The sequence below is a fragment of the Benincasa hispida genome, chromosome 5, assembly GCF_009727055.1.
Source record: "Benincasa hispida cultivar B227 chromosome 5, ASM972705v1, whole genome shotgun sequence".
NCBI classification, from domain to species: Eukaryota; Viridiplantae; Streptophyta; class Magnoliopsida; order Cucurbitales; family Cucurbitaceae; genus Benincasa; species Benincasa hispida.
In genome coordinates, this window is record NC_052353.1 from 47,986,529 (window position 1) to 48,009,852 (window position 23,324).

The 23,324-nt window shown below is 40.0% G+C and overlaps 1 non-coding gene across 1 annotated transcript; it reads left to right on the forward strand.

Annotated features, from left to right (window-relative positions):
* The first annotated feature begins 14,253 nt into the window (after window positions 1-14,253).
* LOC120078835 lies at window positions 14,254-14,360 on the forward strand. Its single transcript, XR_005482116.1, has one exon. It is a non-coding gene; the product is annotated as a small nucleolar RNA R71 (small nucleolar RNA).
* The last annotated feature ends 8,964 nt before the right edge of the window (window positions 14,361-23,324 follow it).

Genomic DNA, 23,324 nt, shown 5'->3' on the forward strand with positions numbered 1-23,324 from the left:
TTGTGTTGACTAATTTTGATCTTCTGAGCATGAATCTGCATTCATTTTCTCGAAATTCAAATCACATTTGAATATAAGGCCGGTCAAAATTTGACCTTTCAAAGTCAAAAGTCAACTCTTTGACTTTTTACATCTTTGACCATTTCCATTATTTTCGAGCTTTCGAATATGAACGTATTCATATTCTTGATATTTAAATCACATTTAAATATTAAAGATGTATCTCTAAACTGAAAAACTGACCACTATATCACATATACTTGTCGGTTTCTCTCTCTTCACCTAATTCGAACAATTCGAATTATTCTATCATACTGCTCTAAGTTTATTCCATATAAGCTAGTAGGGGAACCTAATGGACCTATAGATCATGGGCTCCAATGATCCGAGATTAGTTGGCTAAACTCTTTAGACGGAGCTAATCAACATTCATTAACTCACGGGTCATTCCACTATAGTCCCGTAGTTGCACTCCCCTCACTATAGATATATTTGTGTCCATTTGATATAACCATGATTAGTAAGCTAATCCTTCACAGGTTGTTCATAATCTCGGTTGGGTGATAAAAACCATTTGACCCCCAAGACTACATCTTATTCCTTAAGTTCCACTGATCCTCTAATGAACAATTGGTTTAAGGTCGAACCTATAAACCGAACCCCTCTCGGGCCAAGGAGAGGGTAGGGCCCCTTGTTCAAGACCTGGATTCAGTACTAAAGAGAACAACCTATCTACCATCCCTATAACGGGTAGGAGTGAATTCCGTCTTGCACCCTATGTTCCCAGCTATCCACCTGATCTTACCCCTGAAATGGGAGGCTTATTGGGCTAGATATAATGAGCTGCCCTCACCTATGCAGATCTAAGGATAATTCCGAGTGAACAGGAGTTCATAGTTAGCTGAGGATTAAGATTAAGTTACCTAGGTCATCAATGAACGAAATAGTCAGTTTTATACAGAAAATGACGTTTAGAACGTAAAAAGTGACTATTTCATGGTTCAGTCTTATGTAAACTCTTTACATAGGATGCCCCCACTTTCATTTCTCCACATGAACGATTTAGGATCACATCGTTTGTGCTAACTACAAAATGGGCCACATCCATAGTGTCCCTAGAATAAGGCGCCCAACCTTATTCATATACTATAGACCATTTTGGCTATATATTTCAACTTGATCCACATTTTATGTCACTACATAAAGTTCAAACTACATTAAATAGCCTCAGGACCTTAGTTTATTGGATTCAAGATTACAATTTCAATAACAATTTTATCGAAAAACAAAATAGAATATGTTTATTAATTTACAAACTACGAGTTTTAGGACATAGAATCCAACATTGTGCATGCAAGTTTTCCTAGCAAAATCCAAGTATAAATTCTACTAGGTTGCCTGGTAAGCCCAGGGTTGAACACAGGGACTATGGAGACAGTATGCGTCGATGATCTTAGATTTCTTTGCAGTGACAAATAAAACAATGCGTTGGTTGGCATGTTTGTTTAATGTATAGATTCTATGCGGCGGAATTGAGAAAAGAGTCAACAACAACGAAAGTTACAATGAGTATGCGAGGGGAACGGGTTGAGAAGGTATGTAGCTAGTGCTTCCTGAGATAGCGTTCAAGCTATGCGATCATGCTACACACAAGCAAAAACAATTCATCTTCCAATGCAAATGCTATAGCTCCTAATTTTAGGACGCATGCTATATATGCGATGATGTCTATAGGACTTATTCCTAAGTCTCTATTCCTCGTCTATGCGATGATGAATGATGCACATAGATACAAGGTGACCGCATACCATCATATCCTATCTCTAGGGTGTATGCAATGCGTTAATAGCAAACAAAACTTATTCCTAAGTTTCTATCTCTTGATTATGCGGTTCTAATCTGACTCTCCCGAGCCTAGATTCTAATATGACTTTTCCAAGCCTAGATTCTATCCTTATACCACCCTCTTGAGCATCTCTAAAGGACGAATGATGCATACATAATACTAGATGATCGCGTAAAGTGAAAATCTCAGGTTATGCTAGCTAAGTGCTTCTCAACCCATTCGATAGTTTAGTTACTCATGCGTAATGTAAAGAGAGTGAACAGATGTAGAGATACAAATTCCATTTTATAAACAAGATCAGAATACAAAATGACAATGGAAAATAAGGATAGAGAGCTTGGTAGCAATGTCTTGCATCCCAAGCCTTTTACACTGAGTTTTCTCTATTCTGCCCAAAAGAAGTTCTTGCTTCCGCAAGAGTCGGTCCTCTCTCTATTATCAATGCTTCCCAGCACTCTTCCGAGTTAACCAGGATGAACTTTCAGTGTCTTCTCTCTTCACTCACCTCCGCCTTCTAAGTGTATAAAATTACAGACTACGGCTATCTGAGTAAATGGTGAAGAAGACTGTAAATTTTGAATAGCGGAACACCTTTAATGAAGGTGGCCTTAGGTATTTATAGAGCTTCAAGGTGAAGAGCTTTTTTGTCAAATGATTGCACTGATGGGATTTCATTAATTCTCTGTCTGATGTGCTGATTAATTGTCAATGAAAAGTTCAGTGTACTTGCTACAGTGTGTCGTTAACGGCTTGTCAACTTAATTCGGATTCGACCGCCATCAGCTTTCTATCCCATCGTGATTTATTAAGCTTCCACCTTGATGCACCGTCTCTATGTGGCCACCTTCTTAGGTAGATCTTCAGGAATGCATACGATCGCATAGCCTTACGGTCACAATCTTTTAATGCGCTCAGATGCTGAATTCCTTGGATCGCAATTCTGCCTTGTGTCGACGCATTTTCCTGCACAAAATACGTAAATTAGCTATTTTAATGCGATGGACGCATGCGATCACAATGTTCTCAACTTAATGCTTTTGGACACGATTTTACAAAGTCAAGGAAAGATACAACCCTCAAATTTGCTCTGTCGCCTGCATTATTTGTGATCTTATTTCTTCGATTGCGGTGGCTGAATAAACTAGTCACATCTTTTGGTTATCGTGTGGCTCCCCCGCTATCATTCACCACGATCGTTGCAAAAAAAAAAAAAAACATTGAGAGGGTAAAAAATATATAAGACAGAGTTAACAATTTTTTTTTTCTTTTTCTTTTTGTAGATGCAAGAAGTAAAAAAATATAAATAAATGATAACAGAGATAAAAGAAGGATAGTGTGAGTTCATGAATCAATGATAGGAAAAAGATACTCCAAAAGAATTGCGCCCCGATGAGTTTCTATCGCATAACAATGTAGGGACCACTCGATTTTTCTTCATTAAGGATTTCTCAGGTCTACGGAGGTATTTTCCCGATGAAAGTCACCTCTGCGATATATCTTGACTCTTTGCCCGTTGACCTTGAATGCGCGGGTCCCCTCTTCATTAGTCAATTCGACCGCACCATGCGGGAATACTTCTTTGATTATAAAGGGTCCTGACCAGCGTGACTTTAATTTACCGGGAAAGAGTTGTAGCTGCGATTGAATAATAAGACCTTTTGTCTGACGTGGAGATTCTTCTTGCATACTTATTTGTCATGCCAACGTTTTGTGCGCTCTTTGTAAATTTTGGCATTCTCATATGCTTGCATTCTCCATTCATCGAGCCCGACCAACTGCGACCTTTAAGTCGAAATTAAGCTTTTTCATTGCCCCACATTGCTTTATGCTCCAGCTCAAGTGGTAATGACATGCCTTTTCGAACGCCAACGCATAAGGGGATATGCCTATAGGTGTTTTATAAGCGGTCCTGTATGCCCATAAGGCATCGTCCAACTTCATTTCCCAATCTTTTCGTGAAGGTTTTAGCACCTTCTCTAATATCAGCTTGATTTCCCTGTTGGACACTTTAGCTTGACCATTTGTTTGTGGATGGTATGCGGTGGCCACTTTATGGAGGATATTATATTTGAGCAGCAAATTGTTGATGATGTGATTAACAAAGTGAGAGCCTTCATCACTTATTATAGCACGTGGAGTGCCAAAACTAGTGAAAATATTTTTCTTTAAGAACTTGGAGACTACCACCGCATCACTTGCGACGCACGATACCGCTTCTACGCATTTGGAAACGTAGTCGACGCCCAATAAAATGTATTTGTGACCATTTTATGGTGGAAATGGTCCCATGAAGTCTATGCCCCAGACGTCGAATAATTCCAATTCTAAGATGATGTTCATGGGCATTACATGCTTCCATGAAATGTTTCCTGTGTGTTGGCACCGGTCGCATTTCATTACATAGTCTCTTGCATCCTTAAATAAAGTTGGCAAAAAATATCCACTTTGTAGCACCTTTGCTGTTGCGCGTTAGCCTCCAAAGTGTCCTTCATATGACGAGTCATGGCATTGTGATAGTACGCGTTGGTGAGCATTGTCTGGTACTCATAGGTGCAAAATCTGGTCTGATCCCCTCTTATAAAGATTTGGCTCATCCCAATAATATGATCAACATTCATATCTGAGCCGCCTCTTCTGGTGGGTTGTGTAATCCTCAGGGAATTATTCGCAAAACAGAAAATTGACCACGTCCGCATACCATGGTAATTCTTCAGTTTTAAATAGCTGCTCGTCTGGGAAAGTTGCGTTCACCTTTGACTGGTTGTGATCGATTTCTGAATTTTCTAATCTTGACAAATGGTCTGCAACCTGGTTCTCCGTCCCCTTGCGATCAATGATTTTCGTGTTGAATTCTTGGAGGAGGAGAACCCATCAAATCAATCTCGGCTTCGAATCTTTCTTTGTCATTTAATACTTGATTGCCGAGTGGTTAGTGTGAACAATCACTTTGGATCCCAGCAAGTAAGCTCTAAATTTTTCCAACGCAAATATCACCACAAGCAATTCTTTTTCTGTAGTAGTGTAATTTGTTTGAGCAGGGTTCAGGGTTTTACTCACATATGCGATGGGGTGTAGTATTGTTTTTTTCTTTTGCGCCAGCACCGCCCTAATTGCATAATCGTTTGCGTCGCACATTAGTTCAAAGGGTTGTGTCCAGTCTGGTGAGATCAACACAGGTGCGATTATTAATGCATTCTTTAGTATCTTGAATGCATTGAGACATTGGTCATTAAAGTCAAACGCTCTTTCTGCCTCCAGCAACGCACTCAATGGTGGTGCAATTTTTGAAAAGTCTTTCACAAAACGCCGATAAAAGCCAGCATGTTCTAAGAAGCTTCTGGTAGCCTTCACATTTGCTGGAGGTCGGAGCTTTTCAATCGTCTCAATCTTCACCTTGTCCACCGCCAGCCCATCTTTGGAGACTTTGTGCCTGAGCACAATACCTTCCTTCACCATGAAGTGGCATTTCTCCCAGTTTAGCATAAGGTTCGTCTCTTCACATCTCTTCAGTATCTTCTTTAGATTTTTGAGACAGACTTTGTATGTTTGCCCATACACCAAGAAGTCGTCCATGAAAATTTCTACTATATCTTCAAGATACTCAGAAAAGATGGCCATCATACACTTCTGGAAAGTGCTTGGCACATTGCATCCAAACGGCATGCGTCAAATCGCAAATGTTCCATAGGGGCAGGTGAATGTGGTTTTCTCTTGATCTTTAGAAGCAATCATGATTTGGTTATAGCCGACATATCGATCCAAGAAGCAGTAGTAATCATTTCCCGCTAGGCGGTCTAGCATCTCATCGATAAAGGGCAAAAGGAAATGATCCTTCGTTGTCACTGCATTCAGTTTGCAGTAGTTCATGCAGATTCGCCAGCCAATGACGGTCTTCATCGGTATTAGTTCATTATTTGCATTTGGGACTACTGTCATCCCTTCTTTCTTTGGCACATATTGCACGGGGCTGACCCACGTGCTGTCGACGATTGGATAGATAATCCCTGCATCCAACCACTTGATTATCTTCTTCTTCACGACCTTCTTCATCGCAGGGTTGAGTCTGCATTGATGTTCGATCAATCCTTTCTGATTGTCCTCGAGACATATCCTGTGCATGCAATATGCGGGGTTGATTCCTCTAATGTCTACTAGCATCTAGCCAATTGCTTTTATGTACTTTTTTAGGATGCTCAGCAGTGCATTCTCTTGATCTTCTTGAAGTGCAGAGGAAATTATTACTGGTAGCGTTTCATTCTGCCCTAGAAAAGCATACTTCAGGTGGTTTGGAAGGGTTTTCAGTTCTACTGTCGGTGGTTGTTCCAAGGATGGTTTTGGTGTTTTTCTTTCTTTATTCATTGTCAACTTTTCTTCTTTGGTTGTTGTTTATGTGATCGCATTGCAGGCTACTATGGATGCGGTCACATCCTCATCTTCATCTTCATTTTCAGACTTTTCTTCATCATTCAAACTGGGTTCCTTATCGGACTCAATGAGGTGTTCTTCTTCCGGATATTTCATGGCTCTGATAATATCAAACCTGATCTTCCGTCCGTTCACGCTCAGTGTGATCTCTCCCTTATACACATCAATCTAAGCGCGACCAATGGGTAAAAATAATCGTCCAAGGATGGTGGGTACATCCTTGTCTGCTTCATAATCAAGGATGATGAAGTTTGCCCGTGATGCATTATTTTATGTGGTGAATTAATGAAAGAAATTATGGTGATGGAAATTGTGTTGTGCAACCAATTTACTTAGTAGGACATAAGTATAAATCCTACTGAGTTTCCTAGTAAGCCCAAGGTCAAACTCAGGGACCAAGGAAAACAATATGCGGTAATAATTTTTAGATTACTTTGCGGTGACAAATAAATCAAAGAGTTGTTGGTTTGTTGTTTATAGAATAAAATGTATGCGGCAGAGTTGAGAAAAGAGTTAATATTACGAAAGATGCAATGAATATGCGGAGGAATGGGTTGAGAAGGGGTTCAGCTAACACTTCTTAGGGTTGCGTTCATGTTATGCGATCATGCTACACATATAAAATAGCAAATAATCTCTCAATGCAAATGCTACAACTTTTAGTTTTAGAACGCATGCGATATATGCGATGATGTCTATAAGACTTACACATAAGCCTCTATTCTTGTGTCTGATGCGCCGAATATTTGTCACCAAAAAGTTGAGTGTACTTGCTATAGTAGTTCGTTAACGGCTTGTCAATTTAATTTGGAATTGACCGTCATTAGCTTTCTGTCCCATTGTGATTTATTACTCTTTTCACCCAGATGCGCCCACCATGATGTGCTGGCTCTATACGGCAACCTTCTTGAGAAAATAATCACGATCATAAATGATCGCATAGCCTTGCATTAACGCAATCTCTTAATGCGCTCGACTGATAACTTGTATAAATACAAGTTATTTATGCTGTCTTATTTAGATATTGCGGCTAAAAGTGAAGGAATATGCATCGTTTGTATGAAAATTAGCACAAAAATACAATAATTATGAATTATCGCAATTACACCCACTAACATCATCAAGATGGTAGAAGAGGATATTTCTATTATGTTTTGCAGGAAACCAAGTCACCGCTTGCGATCAAGGCTCAACGAGAAACTGAACAACGCATCTCTGTCACATTGCGTCCATCAATCAACAATGAAGAGACGATCAACACGATGACGGTGCAATGCGACAGTCGATCCTGAGCTGAATTTCAACCGCATGCGGTAATAAAAACAACACCGCATACGAGCAACTGATCGAAAGATGCAGCTGAGCGACGCAAATGTGGAGGATTGTGACACATGTACAACTAATCGTTGTGCAGATTTGACGGTCTGATTGCATAACAGAAGGAATATTTATTCCTCCATCTTCGGAATTTCCATAAAAATAAGTGGGACCCACAAGCGAGAGTCAAAGCTTTTCACCTATAAATACCCCCATAGAATTCAGAGAAGATATACTGGATACGGGTATACTTGATACGAGGGCTAATTGATGCTAGATTATTGAGAGAAAGGCTGAGCTGAGTACTGATCGGAAGAAATTCGAGAAGAGAAGAGACAAGGCCGAGAGGTGAGTCTCAGGGAAATTCTGCCAGATCCCCACCGTGAAGTTCTGTGCTTAGATCCCTGTTACCGGTTGAGCAAGCCTGAGAGGGAAGCTCATCCATCCGTTCACTCCATCCACATCGGCAAGCAAATCTCCATCCAGATCGGCACCAAGACGTTGGCGCTTATTTGTATTTGTTTCTAACTCTATTTCATCAATTATATTTCATTCTCTTAATCTCTTCATTCGCAAATCATGTATCAGACGCTAAATAGTTTTATTGAATGTCTCGATCATTTCCATTTCCACTTCTCTGTCTATCTCCGTTCCTCCATTAACCGTTTTCTCCATGAATTTTTCTTAATCCCTTGGTAATTAATATGAATTAAACGAGTAACTTAATCTATGATAAAGAGATAAATGCGTTTAGCTAAGGCATGCTAGACGGCATCCTCACCTGTGAGAGCAGAAGTGGAGATGCCATTCTGATATGTCGTGAGAAGGTTAGAAGAATGCGTTAACTAAAGCGAGTAGTACTTCCAGAGATGGAAGCAACCTTGCGTTCATTACGTTCATCCTTGTTTCACCACAGAAATGTGGGAACGCGGCCGATCACTGAGAGGTATACACCAAGGGAAAAGCGGAACCGTACTTATGCCTTTAACGCAATTAAGGAACTTGTGATGCTTGTACTAATTATCTTTTCTCTTTCTGCTTCACACATAAGACTTGTCACCACATTACATGATCTTTGTATAATCTTCATAGCCAGCCTCGACCTCGATATCTTGTATCATGAAACTTGTATCTTGTATCATCTTAGCTTAGGTTTATTTTATCGCAATTTACTTGATTATTGCATTTATCGCTTTCCTTTACTTTATTGCATTTTTAAATACTTGTACAAACAACCTTTATTAATTTGAAAAACCCCTAGTCGCATATATCACAAATATAACGCAATAACCTCAAACAGTCCTTGTGTTCGACCTCAGATCATACCGAGAAACTTACGGTGAAATTATACTTGGTTTCAACGCAAGGAAATTTGTTACAACGCACAACATACTACAAGAACATTCGTTAATAACGCATATCATTGCATAAAATCTATGTCATCAAGTTTATGGCATGGACTTGCATCATAGTACAAAATTTTGTGTTACAAATTTATGGCACCATTGCCGAGGAGTTGGCTAACGATTTATTGTTTGAGTATGTTTGTGGTATTTTGCAGGACAGATCTCTTTGTATTGGCTATTCAACATGAAGAGCAATCTGACGGCTTAGGAGTGCTGGAGTGATCCAGAAATTCTAAGTTGACCCAGAGATCAATTGTATTATTCGCGCACAAGAACATCAGGGTCGAATTAAGTGGTGAAGAATCATGGCTAATAATAACGAGGCTCCCGCAGGGAATCAAAGGGAAAATGGGCCAGCACAAGGCACCATATTTCTTGCTACTGATCATGACATCCCAATGAGAGACTATGCGGTGATAGATTTCTATAACTTCTCACCAGGAATCGCAAGACAAACAGTTGAGGAGAATGTAAGTGTTGAAATAAAACCAATTATGCTGTAGATGATTCAAAATATGGGTCAATTTGGAGGATTACAAGAAGAAGACCCACATGCGCATTTGACGAATTTTGTAGACATGTGCAGTGCATTTTCCATGCCTGATGTGACTAAAGAAAGACTTAGGTTATATCTTTTCCCGTACACACTGCGGGATGAAGCAAAGAGGTGGGCTCAGTCATTAGAGCCGAATGAGATTAAAGCATGGGAACAGTTGGTTGATAGGTTCATGAATAGATTCTTCCCTCCAGCCATCAACACAAAGAGATGGAGGGATGTTGTGACTTTTGAGAAAAATGGGTTATGAAACCTTGAGCACTGCATGGGTGCGATTTTGGCATTAGTGAAGCGCTGTTCGCATATCGGATTCCGATAGTATTATGATGGAAACCTTTGACAATGGCTTAGACCAATCAACCAGCAGTTGTCGATGCCTCCACGAAGAAGGATTAATGAACAGTCATATACGGAAGCAAAGAATATCTTGGATCCATATCGCGACATTTTGATGAGTGGATTGATTACCGGGCTTGAAGGTAGAGGTCTAAAGCTAAGAAAAGGTAGAAAGTTGCTGATTGTGTCAAACTGATACAATGAACGCATGGTCGATCAAAGACCACAATTGACCTCACTCTTCCAGACGATGGCTAACGAATAGAGAACTCTCTCTCAAGGATCAGCGCAAGTTAATGCGTTGACTCACGTGGCCGCAATGAATTGCATCCAATGTGGAGAGGGACATCCAGTAGAAGTCTGCCCATGGAATCAACAACCCGTACATTTTGTCTACGATTAATCATTTGGCAACATCTACAACCCTGGTTGGTGGGATCACTCAACTTCAAGTTGGGACGGGAATCACAACCAGGGGAGACCATAGTTTCTATCAGAACAGTTATCAAGGGGATAGAGGCAACCCTCCGGTCGTGGGTGCCAGTTGCCCCACATCCAGCTGTTTAAAAATTGAAAGAGGTATTAAGTTGATGCTGGCCCCGAGATCGTAAAGCACTTGACCAATATATAACCCTCCGATCGAGCAAGGTATTGTGAAACTTTCGGGGTCGCACATTTTCGGTGGAATTATGGATTTTGAACTTTGCGTCAATGCCACCGTTGCAAACTTGCCAGTGTTCTTTTTCTTTGTCACCATGTCCTTCAGAAACTTTGCATACTTTGGCATCTGTTCAATCACTCCAGTGAAAGGGATGTTGATATGCAACTGTTTCAGCATGTCCATGAAGTGTTGATACTGCACTTCATCATTTTTCTTCTTTTTAAGTCTCTGGGGGAATGGTGGCAACTGTATTTTCACGGTTCCCTATTCTTTTGGCTTCGAAGTGGATGCAATCTCCGATTCCATCATCTCCTATTCTTCTGTTTCTTCTTGAGTCAACAAGGTCTGTGGTTCTATCGCAATTGGAGCAGTCCGACTGGGCTTCTTCTTCTCCTCCGCCACTGTTTTTCCGCTTCGCAACGTCACAGCTTGACATTGCTCCTTAGCCCCCAAGACTTGGAAGGGAGCATGAGGATCCACCAGTAGTATTCCAAGACAACATTTTAATTTAACATTCTCCCCCCCCCAATCTATTAAAGACTTTAACATGTTTACAATAATCTATCTAACTTTGATACATATAGTTCAATTTCCTATATTCTTTTATCACATGATCCGAGCCGTGCCCTGAGAATTTACCAAGTCGTGGTGTTTTGGTGGTTTATAGAATCCTTCCTGAATGCTCTGCTTTGCCACCTGGGGTATAAGAAAACATTTGGAAGAGTGTGAGCTACTAAGCCCAGTGAGTGGTGCTTTTAAAATAATAATCACTTTGCAAAACATATTTTTGGGAAGTCAATCACATAATCATAATTCCAGTATAATTTATGCATGATCATGTGTACATAAATCATCATCCTCTAGTTCCATGCTATACGTGGCATGTTCATATTATGTACATACTATCAATCATAACATCTTTTTATGGAAACATTCCTATAACCCACTTTTCCCTCCAATATGCACATCGACAATTCTTTTTCCGCTAGCAATGCTTAGGTAACTTGACTATATTTGTCGCTGGTCGTCACCGACTATTATTTCCCGCCGATCGAGGCCGACTATATTTTCCCGTCAAGTACCCCTTTTAAGCATGCTAACATATGTAGTCCGGGTATAATCTCAGTTTCCATAGAAATTTCACAAACAATATCATGGAAACCAACATAACATCATAAGCGTGCATTTTGCACTTACATATGCATTTATCCACATATCAACACATAAAACTAAGTAAACACTTACCGCAAGCAAGTTTTTCCACTAAAATTACCTTGAGAATACCTTCCTGAGAATTCCTCCATATCAATGGAAATTCCTTAATTAATACTTGTTATATTCATAAATAATGTCAAAATAGCCAAAAGACCATTATATAATGAAAATACCAGCTTACCCTACTCCAATTTAGCCAAAATCCTAAAATTAGCCTCTTTAGAGGTTATTTGGACTGTGGTAGGCAACTGGGCGTTTGGCAGTAGGCAGGGTGGGTGTGCTGTGCCGCACAGGGGACTGACACGTTGGGCGCGTGTTACACGGTGGCCTGTTACGCTGGGTGTGATGTGTCGCACGGGGGGCAGCTGCACTGGGCTAGCGCGCGGGATGCATCGAACGGGGCACGTGGACGGATGCAGCGCTGCAAGGCATGCGCGTAGGGTGTGGACTGGCTGTGCGTCTGTGCTGACTCAATACCTCACCAATGCAACCTTTGTTTCTTTTGATCTTCAATTAACTTGGCAGCCTAATAACTCAAATATGACACTCTAAATATGCTCTCAACACAAGATTTTGGGTGATGGTATGAATAAATCCCTCTCGCCCAACCCCTCTATTTATAGCCATTCCAAACTCACCCCCTTGTGACAACTCAACTCCCATTTGTCTCACTTTGGAGCTGCCAACACTTAGCCTACCCAAATTAGCCTTGAGTTGTTCTCATCTCAGCTTGCCAGTCAAAATTTTCTTTTTTGCATGAAATCTTCTTCACCCACCTCCTGCTTAGGGTGATAAGACTTCCATTGCATGAAATCTCCTTTGTCCACCTCTTGCTAGAACTTTGTGTGAACCTCCTTTTGCCACCTAAATCACTTAAATACTTAAAAATTTTCCTCTATTTAAATTTTTTGAGACTTATGATCGTATAACTCTTGACATCTTACTTTGGAGTTTTTCCAACAATTAGCCTTACCTTTTGTCCTTAACGCATAGCAATTCAACCTTCCTTCATCAAAGTCCCACTTAGCCATCACATGAGTCGACCATCACCAAGGCATAGGGTGGCCGCTCACCCTCGACGCATGGCTTGCTAGGTATGCTTGCTCGGTCTACTAAGCATGGATGCACGACGCTGACCATCGATGCATGGGTGTACTGCCTAGGCGCTTGCGCATTTGGCTGCATAGGCACGTTTGACCGCATAGGTGCTTTTAGTCGCATAGGCGTGCTCAGTCGCGTGGACGTGTCTCGTCGCATGGGCATGCGCTTGGCATAAGGCATCGACGCATGGCTGCTTGGTAGACTCGGCAGGCTCGACGCATAGAATGGGCGTCCGGCTTGCCCACTCAGTGCATAGGCAGGGCGCTCGACATACATGCTCGATGCATGGGCTGTGTGCTTAGCCTCGGTGCATGGTCTGTGCACTTGGCCTCGACGCATGACTTGTACGCTTAGCCTCGACGCATGGCTTGCGCGCTTAGCATGCTCACTCGATGCATGCCTCCAACGCATGCCCTTGCGTTTGTTGTATGCAAGCCCTTGGCCATTTTTCAAGTCTTCTTCCTTCCATCCTCCATGCACTCTTGCGTTCAACATATTTAAGCCTCCCATATGCGTTTGGTCTTTTGGTTACCTTTTTGGATAATTTAGTATTAATGTTTTCCACTCTTTGCCCAAATATCCTTACTTAGGATTTTTCTTCTCTATTTAACCTCTCATTTTAGATTTAGTGTTAGGGTCTTACACACCCTGAGTTGTGTGGGAGCTCTGTTGAACTCGGTAGTATCCCTTGCGGTCTACTTTTGAGTTCGCCCACAATCTGTCCTATCTGAATTTCAAGATTGCGGATAAACGCCGCTTAATTCTGAAGCACTGTTTCATTCTTTTCAATATACTGCTTCAGTAAGTTCTCCAAAGATGAAGATTGCGGCACCTTTGAACTACTAGCTTGATTTTGCGTTTGACCGTTTGTTCGCGGGAAAAATCTTGGTGGCCCTTCCTTTTGCACCATTGGTTGAAAATTTTGTTGATTTTTCCATACGAAGTTAGGGTGGTTTCTCCACCCAGGGTTGTAAGTATTAGAAAACGGATTATTCTTCACGAAATAGTTAGATTGTGGGTTCCTCGGACACTCTTCCATTGGATGGCCTTCACCTCAAGTGGCACAACTTGCGCTCGTTTGGTCGATTGCGTTGACCTGCCCCCTATGCATTCCTGGGCTACTGATTGCGATTCCTTGTATTAAATTCAGCATCGCAGTCATTTGGTTTTGCAGAGATGCGTGGCTCCGTTACTTGCGTCACTGTCTTTAATTCTCAATCTTTGATCGCTTTCTCTTCAGTCTTCATGGTTCTTTGAAATGCGATCAAGTATATTCTTAGCCTCATCGTAAGTTTTGTCGAGCAGACCTCCAGCTACTGTCACATTGGTAGCCGTCTGTGATGTAGAGTTCAAACCGTTGTAGAAAATTTCCATCTGTAGACAATCTGGTAAGCCATTATGCAGGCAATCTCTTACCAGCCTTTTAAACCTCGCCCAAGTGTCACTGAATGATTCGTCAATATCCTGTTCAAAATTGGTAATCAACTTCCTCTTTCTTGCATTTTTTTGTTGGGGGGAAGTACTTCTTCATGAACTTTTCAACTACCTGTTCCTATGATGTATTCTCCCCTGGTTCTAGAGAGTAAGTCCATTTTTGTGCCTGGTCACACAACGAAAATGGGAACAATGTTAATCGAACCTCCTCAGCGGAAATGTTTGGGAACAAAAACGTATTGCAAATTTCAATAAAACTCGAAAGTGGGTGTGCAGATCCTCGCACGCCTACTGCCAAACTATCTGACAGTTTGAATCATCTGTTGCATCACCGGTTTCACCTCGAACCTCGATCCGTCTAAGGATGGCCTCATGATTCCTGGCAAGAAATCATAAAGGTTAGGCGACGCATAGTCCCGGATGGGCCTATTGCGGTCGTTCGCCAAGAGGATGGGGTTCGCCATGATATTATTTGTGTTTGGTGCTTTGTCTTTTGGTTTCTCTGCCATATTGGGATTTTCTCTTGTTGTCATTGGTGGCTGTTTCTTCTTCTTCTTCGGAAAGTTCTCTCAATCTCTGGGTCGTAATTGGGATTAGGATTTTGTCCTTCGCTCATATGACGCCCGTTTCTTCCCTTACCTAAGGAGAGGCAGTGCACAGAGATGGAGAGTCTGCAAAGAAAATCAAAAAGTTACCGTTAGCACAATCTGTATTGTCGTAGTCCTAGACAACGACGCCAAAAACTTGATGTGTTGTGAATATGATGAAATAATGGTGATGTGATGGTGGTGTATGCGTTGTACATGTAAGTTTTCCTAGAAAAATCCAAGTATAAATTCTATTAGGTTGTCTGGTAATTCCAGGGTCGAACATAGGGACTATGGAGACAGTATGCAACGATGATCTCAAATTTCTTTGTGGTGACAAATAAAACAATGTGTTAGTTGGTATGTTTGTTTAATGTATAGATTCTATGCGGCAGAATTGAGAAAAAGTCAATAACAACGAAAGTTACAATGAGTATGCGGGGGAACAGGTTGAGAAGTTATGTAGCTAGTGCTTCCTGAGATTACGTTCAAGCTATGCGATCATGCTAATTTATCTTCCAATGCAAATGCTATAGCTCCTAGTTTTAGGACGTATGCGATATATACGATGATGTCTATAGGATTTATTCCTAAGTCTCTATTCCTTCTCTATGCGATGATGAATGATGCACACAGATACAAGGTGACCGCATACCATCATATCTTATCTCTAGGGTACATGCGATACGTTAATAGAAAACAGAACTTATTCCTAAGTTTCTATCTCTTGATTATACGGTTCTAATCTGACTCTCCTGAGCTTAGATTCTAATATGACTTTTCCAAGCCTAGATTCTATCCTTAGACCACCCTCCCGAGCATCTCTAAAGGACGATGATGTATACATAATACAAGATGATCGCATAAAGTGAAGATCTCAGGTTATGCTAGCTAAGTGCTTCTTAACCCATTCGACAGTTTAGTTACTCATGCGTAATGTAAAAAGAGTGAACAAATGTAGAGATGCAAATTCCATTTTATAAACAAGATCAGAATACAGAATGACAATGGAAAATAAGGATAGAGAGCCTGGTAGCAATGTCTTGCGTCCCAAGGCTTTTACACTGAGTTTTCTCTATTCTACCCAAAAGAAGTTCTTGATTCCGCAAGAGTCGGTCCTCTCTTTGTTCTCAACGCTTCCCGGTACTCTTTCGAGTTAACCTGGATGATCTTTTGACGTCTTTTCTCTTCACTCACCTTCGCCTTCTAGGTGTATAAAATTACATACTACAGCTGTCTAAGTATATGGTGAGGAAGACTCTAAATTCTGAATAGCGGAACCCATTTAACGAAAGTGGCCTTCGATATTTATAGAGCTTCAAGGAGAAGAGCTTTTCTCTCAAATGATTGCACCGATGGGATGTCACTAATTCTCTGTCTGATGCGCTGATTAATTGTCACCGAAAAGTTGAGTGTACTTGCTACAGTGTGTCGTTAACGGCTTGTCAACTTAATTCGAATTCGAACGTCATCAGCTTTCTGTCCCATCGTGATTTATTAAGCTTCCACCTTGAAGCACCGTCTCTATGCGGCCACCTTCTTGGGCAGATCTTCGTGTACGCATATGATCGCATAGCCTTGCGGTCGCAATCTTTTAATGCGTTCGGACGTTGAATTCCTTGGACTCCGATTTTGCTTTGTGCCAACGTATTTTCCTGCACAAAATACATAAATTAGCTATTTTAATGCGATGGATGAATGCGATCGCAATGTTCTCAACTTAATGCTTTTGGACACGATTTTACATATTTCTACTGTCGCAATCCAACATAGTTTTATATCTTTGTGTTATAATAATGTGCATTTTCGCCCATTATCAATGCGGCCCACTCTGTAGTTGTTACAAGAAGTTGTAAGGTGCTACAAATGGTGTGATCCATAAATCGTTCATGTTGAGACATGAGAGTGGAGGCATCCTATGCAATGAGTTTTCATATAGACTGGACCATGAAAATTGTCACTTTTCTTTATAACGAACGTTTACTATTAAAATTGACTATTTCATTTAATATGTTAACTAGGTTAACTCGATCTTAATCCTGAGCTAGCTATGAACTTCTGTTTGTTCAGGATTATCCTTTGATCTGCAAATAGTGAGAGTAGTCCAATAACACTGCTCAATAAGCTTACCATTTTGGGGATAAGACCGGATGAATAGCTGGCGACATAGCCTTGCAAGATGGAATTCACTCCTACCTTCTTTAGGGTTAGCAGATAAATTGTTCTCTTAAGTACTGACTCTAGGTCTTGAACAGTCGGGGCCCCACCTTCTCATGATAGAGAAAGGATTTGATTCATAGAGATTATGAATCAGAATTGTTCATTAGAGGATCAGTAGGAACTTAAGGAACAAGATGTATTAACAGAGGTAAAACGGTATTTCTGACCTAGCTGTGATTACGATCAACTTGTGAAGGATCGACTTACTGATTATATTTATTAAGTGGACATAATATATCTACAGTGAGGGGAGTTCAACTACGGGCTATAGTGGAGTGTTCCATTAGTTAACGAACGGGGTTTAAATCAGACTAATTAGTTTAGCCGATTAATCGAATTGTCGGAGCCCATGATCTGTAGGTCTGTAAGGTCCTCCTACTAGCTCGTAAATGGCTAAGCTTTAGAGTGGAGAATATTTGAGAGAAAAATTTCTATGAGAAGAAACTGTTCTTCTTGTCCGGCTGCTGTGAGTGCTTCATTGTTCTTCACCTTTTCAAGTTGTTCTTGAGTACCACAACTCTGCCTAAAGTTCCAAGAGGATAGTAGGGAAGGCTTTGAGGTGGTTCATGGTGATTTCTGGTGAAGACTGCTACTATACGATCGGATTCTTGGAGAGTTCTTCAAAGGTATGATCTTAATACCCTCTTTTTAGAAAAGCATGCTTTAGTTTCTGCCAAAATTAGTGAATTTGAATGCTTTTGGAACCTTGATACTTCCGCTGCATATTTTTTTTTTAACTCTATCAATTGGTATCAGAGCAATTTCTTGCCACCAGGTGTTTCACTGTTCTACTCGTGCTCTAAAGATATTCTCATTTTTGCGAGAGTCAACCCGCTCTCTGCTCTTACGCCCCAAGGTTCTCTCTCGAGGCGCCTTGGACGATCTCCGGTGTCACCACTCTTCTCTAGCTCCGCCGTGAAATGAAAAAGAAAGCTATGAACAGAGGCATGAACTTGTAAAGTGATGGAGTAATCGACTGCTTAACCCCTTCTTTGGAGAATGCACTTGGTATTAATAGGGCATCAAAAGGTGAAAGGTGGCTTTTCTTTCCTGGTTGTACAGATGGGACTACTTTAATTCCTGACTGATGCGCCAGATAATTGTCACCGATAAAGCTGGATGCACTTTGTAACCGTTATTGGCTGTCAAATTAATTTGGATTCGACTGCTGTCAGCTTTCTGTCCCATCGATCTTAATTGTCCTTTCGTCCGGATGCGCCCACTATGTTGCAGTGATTCTTCTTGGGTGAATATTTGCAAGTGCGATCAACGCAAAGTCTTGCGGTGAAGTTGCGCTCAACCGATGAATTCCTATGATCGCAATCTCTGCAATGTGTTAACACATATTCTGCACAAAAAATACAAAAATCAATAGTTCCAATGTGCTGACGCACGCGACCGCAATATTATAGATTTTATGCTTAATGGACGCAATTCATCATTTTTCATCAACGCAATCCATCATTGTTTAATAACTTAGCACTATGATAACGTGCATTTCTGCCCATTATCACACACAATAACACTGAGCAATTGTTTAGTTGCGGAGCTAAGCGATCATGTAGATAAATGCTAAGTGACACGATGATGTTCTATACAATGGAGCTAAGCGATCGTTTAGCTATGGTGGATACTAAACGATGACATGAATGAGCTGGGCGATGGTGTTAAGCGATCGTTTAGTACTATGTGATGGAGCTAAGCGATAACACAACGATGGATCTAAGTGATTTTCTAGTCCTATGTGATAGAGATAAACGATCGCTTAGCTTTCAGCAAACACTAAGCGATCGTGTACTTCCTCTCAACCAAAGGCGATGACAATAGACGATTACCTCCAAGCACTACACGATCGGCCTTAGCAGCATTTTGAGGTAGGATCGGGAGTAGCCGGTTCGACCGGTTTTCTCAAGGTCCAATCCAGTTCAGCCTCAAATGGTTTTGGTTGGTCCAGTTCAGACTTTGTCGGTCTGGTTCAGACTCATCCAGCCCAGTTCAAGATGTTTGGGTTCGATTTGGAGCGGTTCGTGCCATTCAAAGATGGTTTTGAAGTTGTTTGTAATAGTTAGCCATCTGTTTGCTTGTTTATGCCAAAACGAAAACCATAACAGTTAGTATTTAATTGTTTATGCATGAAATGTATGTGATAATTAAATAATTCATTGCCATGTAGATTTAAAACCCCACTGTAGGAAGCATGTTACATGCATTGAAAGTATGTTATAATTGTTATAATATATAGTATGTATGTTAGGGTTATGTTTAATATAATAGTTATATTAGATACCTTTGTTGAATGTTGTGGATGTTAAGCATGTCTAAATTTTGTAAGATGTTATAAAATTGGTTAGACGTTTAAAATCCATAACAAAGAACAGCTGCATGCTCACTGAGGTTAACAACTAAATTTAAACGTTCAAATAGATTATTACCTTATAAAACATGATTATAAACTCATATCGGTTCATAACCTGTCTAAGGCTGGGGGTACTTAAGTTGATCGTTTATAGAACACCTCCTACCTTGGGATTATGACCAAACTATTGAGAGTTATTAACCAATTTTATGAGCTTGCGTGAGCGATGTGAGGTAATAAAATGGTTTATCACCTAGAAATTGTAGGTTAAATCTAATTATAAGTGTTATATTTGGATAAACCACTTAGACTTAGGTTATATGAAATTAGCCGTCATGCCTAATTAAATTACCCAAACATTTAGAACAGTTCAGTGGGAGATGAACAATATATTTGATATATAGTTATCAGCTCTCACATCCTCAAGAGTTCACACTGTGAGATCCATGCCCGGCTTCTTGTCGATTTTACCTCGTCTGCTCCATATGGAAAGTGTTTGCATGGGTCAATAACAAGGTGAATGAGGGAAGTGGTTCATAGTAAGTGGGTGAAGGGAATGTGTCAACATTGTCTTATGGTCTCCTCCATTTGTTTGAACCGTGAGATTGCTATGTTGTGCCTGCTGTCGTTTTTATGTGGCACTAGCTAGTCGTTAACTGCGGCGATCTCTACGGAGGGTTGTAACATAGGATTCAGAACAACCCCGACTTTAGTAAAATGAATAGGGTCTTATAGTGCTATCTTGGATATTTTCTTCTATCTCAGAGGCATATTCATACCATCCTATAAGATCTAAAAATGGCGGGTCACACTTACAAGAATTACTAAGTGTTAGTAAAGATCTTGATGGAAAACGATAACCAAAAGAACTATTGGAATATGAGTTATTCAAGATAATAGTATTTGGTCAAGAATTGTCGTGCTTCTATAAAGGAATTCTTGACTGCCCCACGGTAGCACTTGTTCTAAATCACTTAAGTATCGTTGCAAATAAATAAAGATTTATTGGGTACTTTATTAGTTTTGCTAAAATGGATTTAGATGCATATTTAATAGAGTTTATTTAAAATGTTTCAGCAATGTCGAACTCGATCATACAATGCTTGCTTCTGACAAATTTAACAGAGAGGGTTACTCGAATTGGAAGTCAAATATCAATACAATATTAGTAGTAGATGATTTGAGGTTTGTGTTAACGGAGGAGCGTCCTCCAGTTCCCAGTTTAACGGCTATCTCGAAATGTTTGGGATGTCTATGATAGGTGGGTAAGGGCGAACGAAAAAGCCCGGGCCTATATCTTGGCGAGTATATATGTTGTACCCAACAAGAAACATGAGGTCATGCCCATAACTCGTGAGATCATGGCATCATTGCAGAAGATGTTCGGGCAACTGTCATCGTCTGTTAGACATGAAACCATCAATATGTGTACGTGACATGTATGAAAGATGGGACCAATGTAAAAGAACATGTTCTTGACATGATGGTTCATTTTAACATCGCTGAAGCTCACGAGGCTGTGATAGACGAGACAAGTCAAGTGAGCATGATACTGAAATCTCTTCCTGAGAGTTATCTGCCATTCAGGATAAATGCTATCATGAACAAAATCACTTATAACTTAACGACATTGTTGAATGAATTGCAGACTTATCAATCTATGATGAAACTTAAGGATAAAGAAATAAATTTTATTTCCAAACCGAAAAAGTTTTACAAAGGGTCCATGTCTGGTACGAAATCCGTTGATGATAAGAAAGTTGGTCCTTCTTCTTCTAAGGATAAAGCTGTTCAAATAAAGAAGAAAGGAAAAGGGAAAAAGAAAACCGCTACGAAGAAAAACAAAAACAAAACTCCTAAGGGAAAATGTTTCCATTGTGGAGAGGTTAGGCATTGGAAGCATAATTGCCCAAAATATCTGGCTAAAAAGAAAGCAGAAAAGACTAAATAAGGTAAATATGATTTACTAGTTGTTGAAACATGTACAGTGGAAAATTCTCACCATACCTGGATATTAGATTCAGGAGCCACTAATCATGTTTTTACTTTTCTACGGAAACTAGTTCTTGGAGAAGACTTTTTGAATATGAGGTGACTTTCAAGGTGGGCATAGGTGAAGTCATTTCAGCTGAAGCAGTGGGAGATGTGAAGTTGTTTTTTTGAAATTGTTTTATCTTACTCAAGAATTTGTTCTTGGTACCTAAGATGAAAAGAAATCTAATCTTCATTTCTTGTCTTTTAAAGAATATGTACATTGTATCTTTTAAATATAATGAAGTGTTTGTTTATTCAAGAGGTGTTCATATTTGTACTGCTAGACTTGAAAATAACTTATACATATTACAACCAACGGAAGCAAAAGCTATTTAAAATATAGAGATGTTTAAAACGGCTGAAACTCATAATAAAAAGTGGAAAATTTCTCCTACCGCCTATCTTTGGCACCTCAGGCTTGGTCACATTAATCTCAATAGGATTGAGAGATTGGTAAAAAATGGTCATCTAAATCAGTTAGAAGACAGTTCCCTACCTCCATGTGAATCATGTCTTGAGGGAAAAAGGACAAAAAGATATTTTTCTAACAAAGGTCTTCGTGCCAAAGAACCTCTTGAACTTATACATTCAGACCTTTGTGGTCCGATGAATGTTAAAGCTCGAGGAGGATATCAGTACTTCGTCAGTTTTATTGACGATTACTCTCGATATGGCTATATTTACTTAATCAGTCATAAGTCTGAAACTCTTGACAAGTTCAAAGAGTTTAAGGATGAGACTGAAAATTAGTCAAGTAAAAGAATTAAAACACTTCGATCTGATTGAGGTGGTAAGTATATGGATTTGCAATTCCAGAACTATCTAGTAGATCATAGAATTCAATCCCAACTCACAACACCTAGAACACCACAACAAAATGGTGTTGTAGAAAGAAGAAATCGAACCTTGTTGGACATGGTTCGGTGTATGATGAGTTATGCTCAATTACCTCAATCCTTTTGGGGATATGCAGTACAGACTACAGTTTATATTCTGAATGTTATTCCATCCAAAAGTGTTCCAGAAACACCATATGAATTATGGAAAGGACATAAAGCAAGTTTACGTCATTTTCGTATCTGGGGTTGTCCAGCACACGTGTTGGTACAAAATCCTAAGAAATTGGAAACATGTTCAAAATTATGCCTATTTGTAGGATATCCCATGGAAACAAAAGAAGGATACTTTTATGATCCCCAAGAAGATAAAGTGTTTGTAATGACAAATGCAACATTCTTGAAAGAGGATCATATTACAAATCATATACCTCACAGTAAATTAATATTGCAAGAATTGTCTAAAGATACTACAGAAAGATCAACAAGAGTTGTTGATCAAGCTGGCCCATTAACAATGGTTGTTGTCCCATCACGTCCATCCCAAGAGTTATAATGCCTCGTCGTAGTGGAATGGTTATTCAATAACGTGAATGCTACATGGGTTTATCAGAAACTCAAAACATCATACAAGATGATGGTTTAGAGGATCCTTTAACCTTTAAGAAAGCAATGGAAGATGTTGACAGGGAACAATGGATAAAAGCCATGAACGATGAAATGAAGTCTATGTACTTCAACTCAGTCTGGGAACTTGTAGATCAACCACAAGGTCTTATGTCTATAGGTTGTAAGTGGATCTACAAGAGAAAACGAGACCAAACTGGCAAGGTACAGAGCTATAAAGCCAGACTCGTGGCAAAGGGATTTACCCAAAGAAAAGGAGTTGATTATGAAGAAACTTTTTCTCCTGTTGCCATGATCAAATCAATAAGAATACTTCTTGCCATTGCCACATATTATGACTATGAAATATGGCAAATGGATGTCAAGA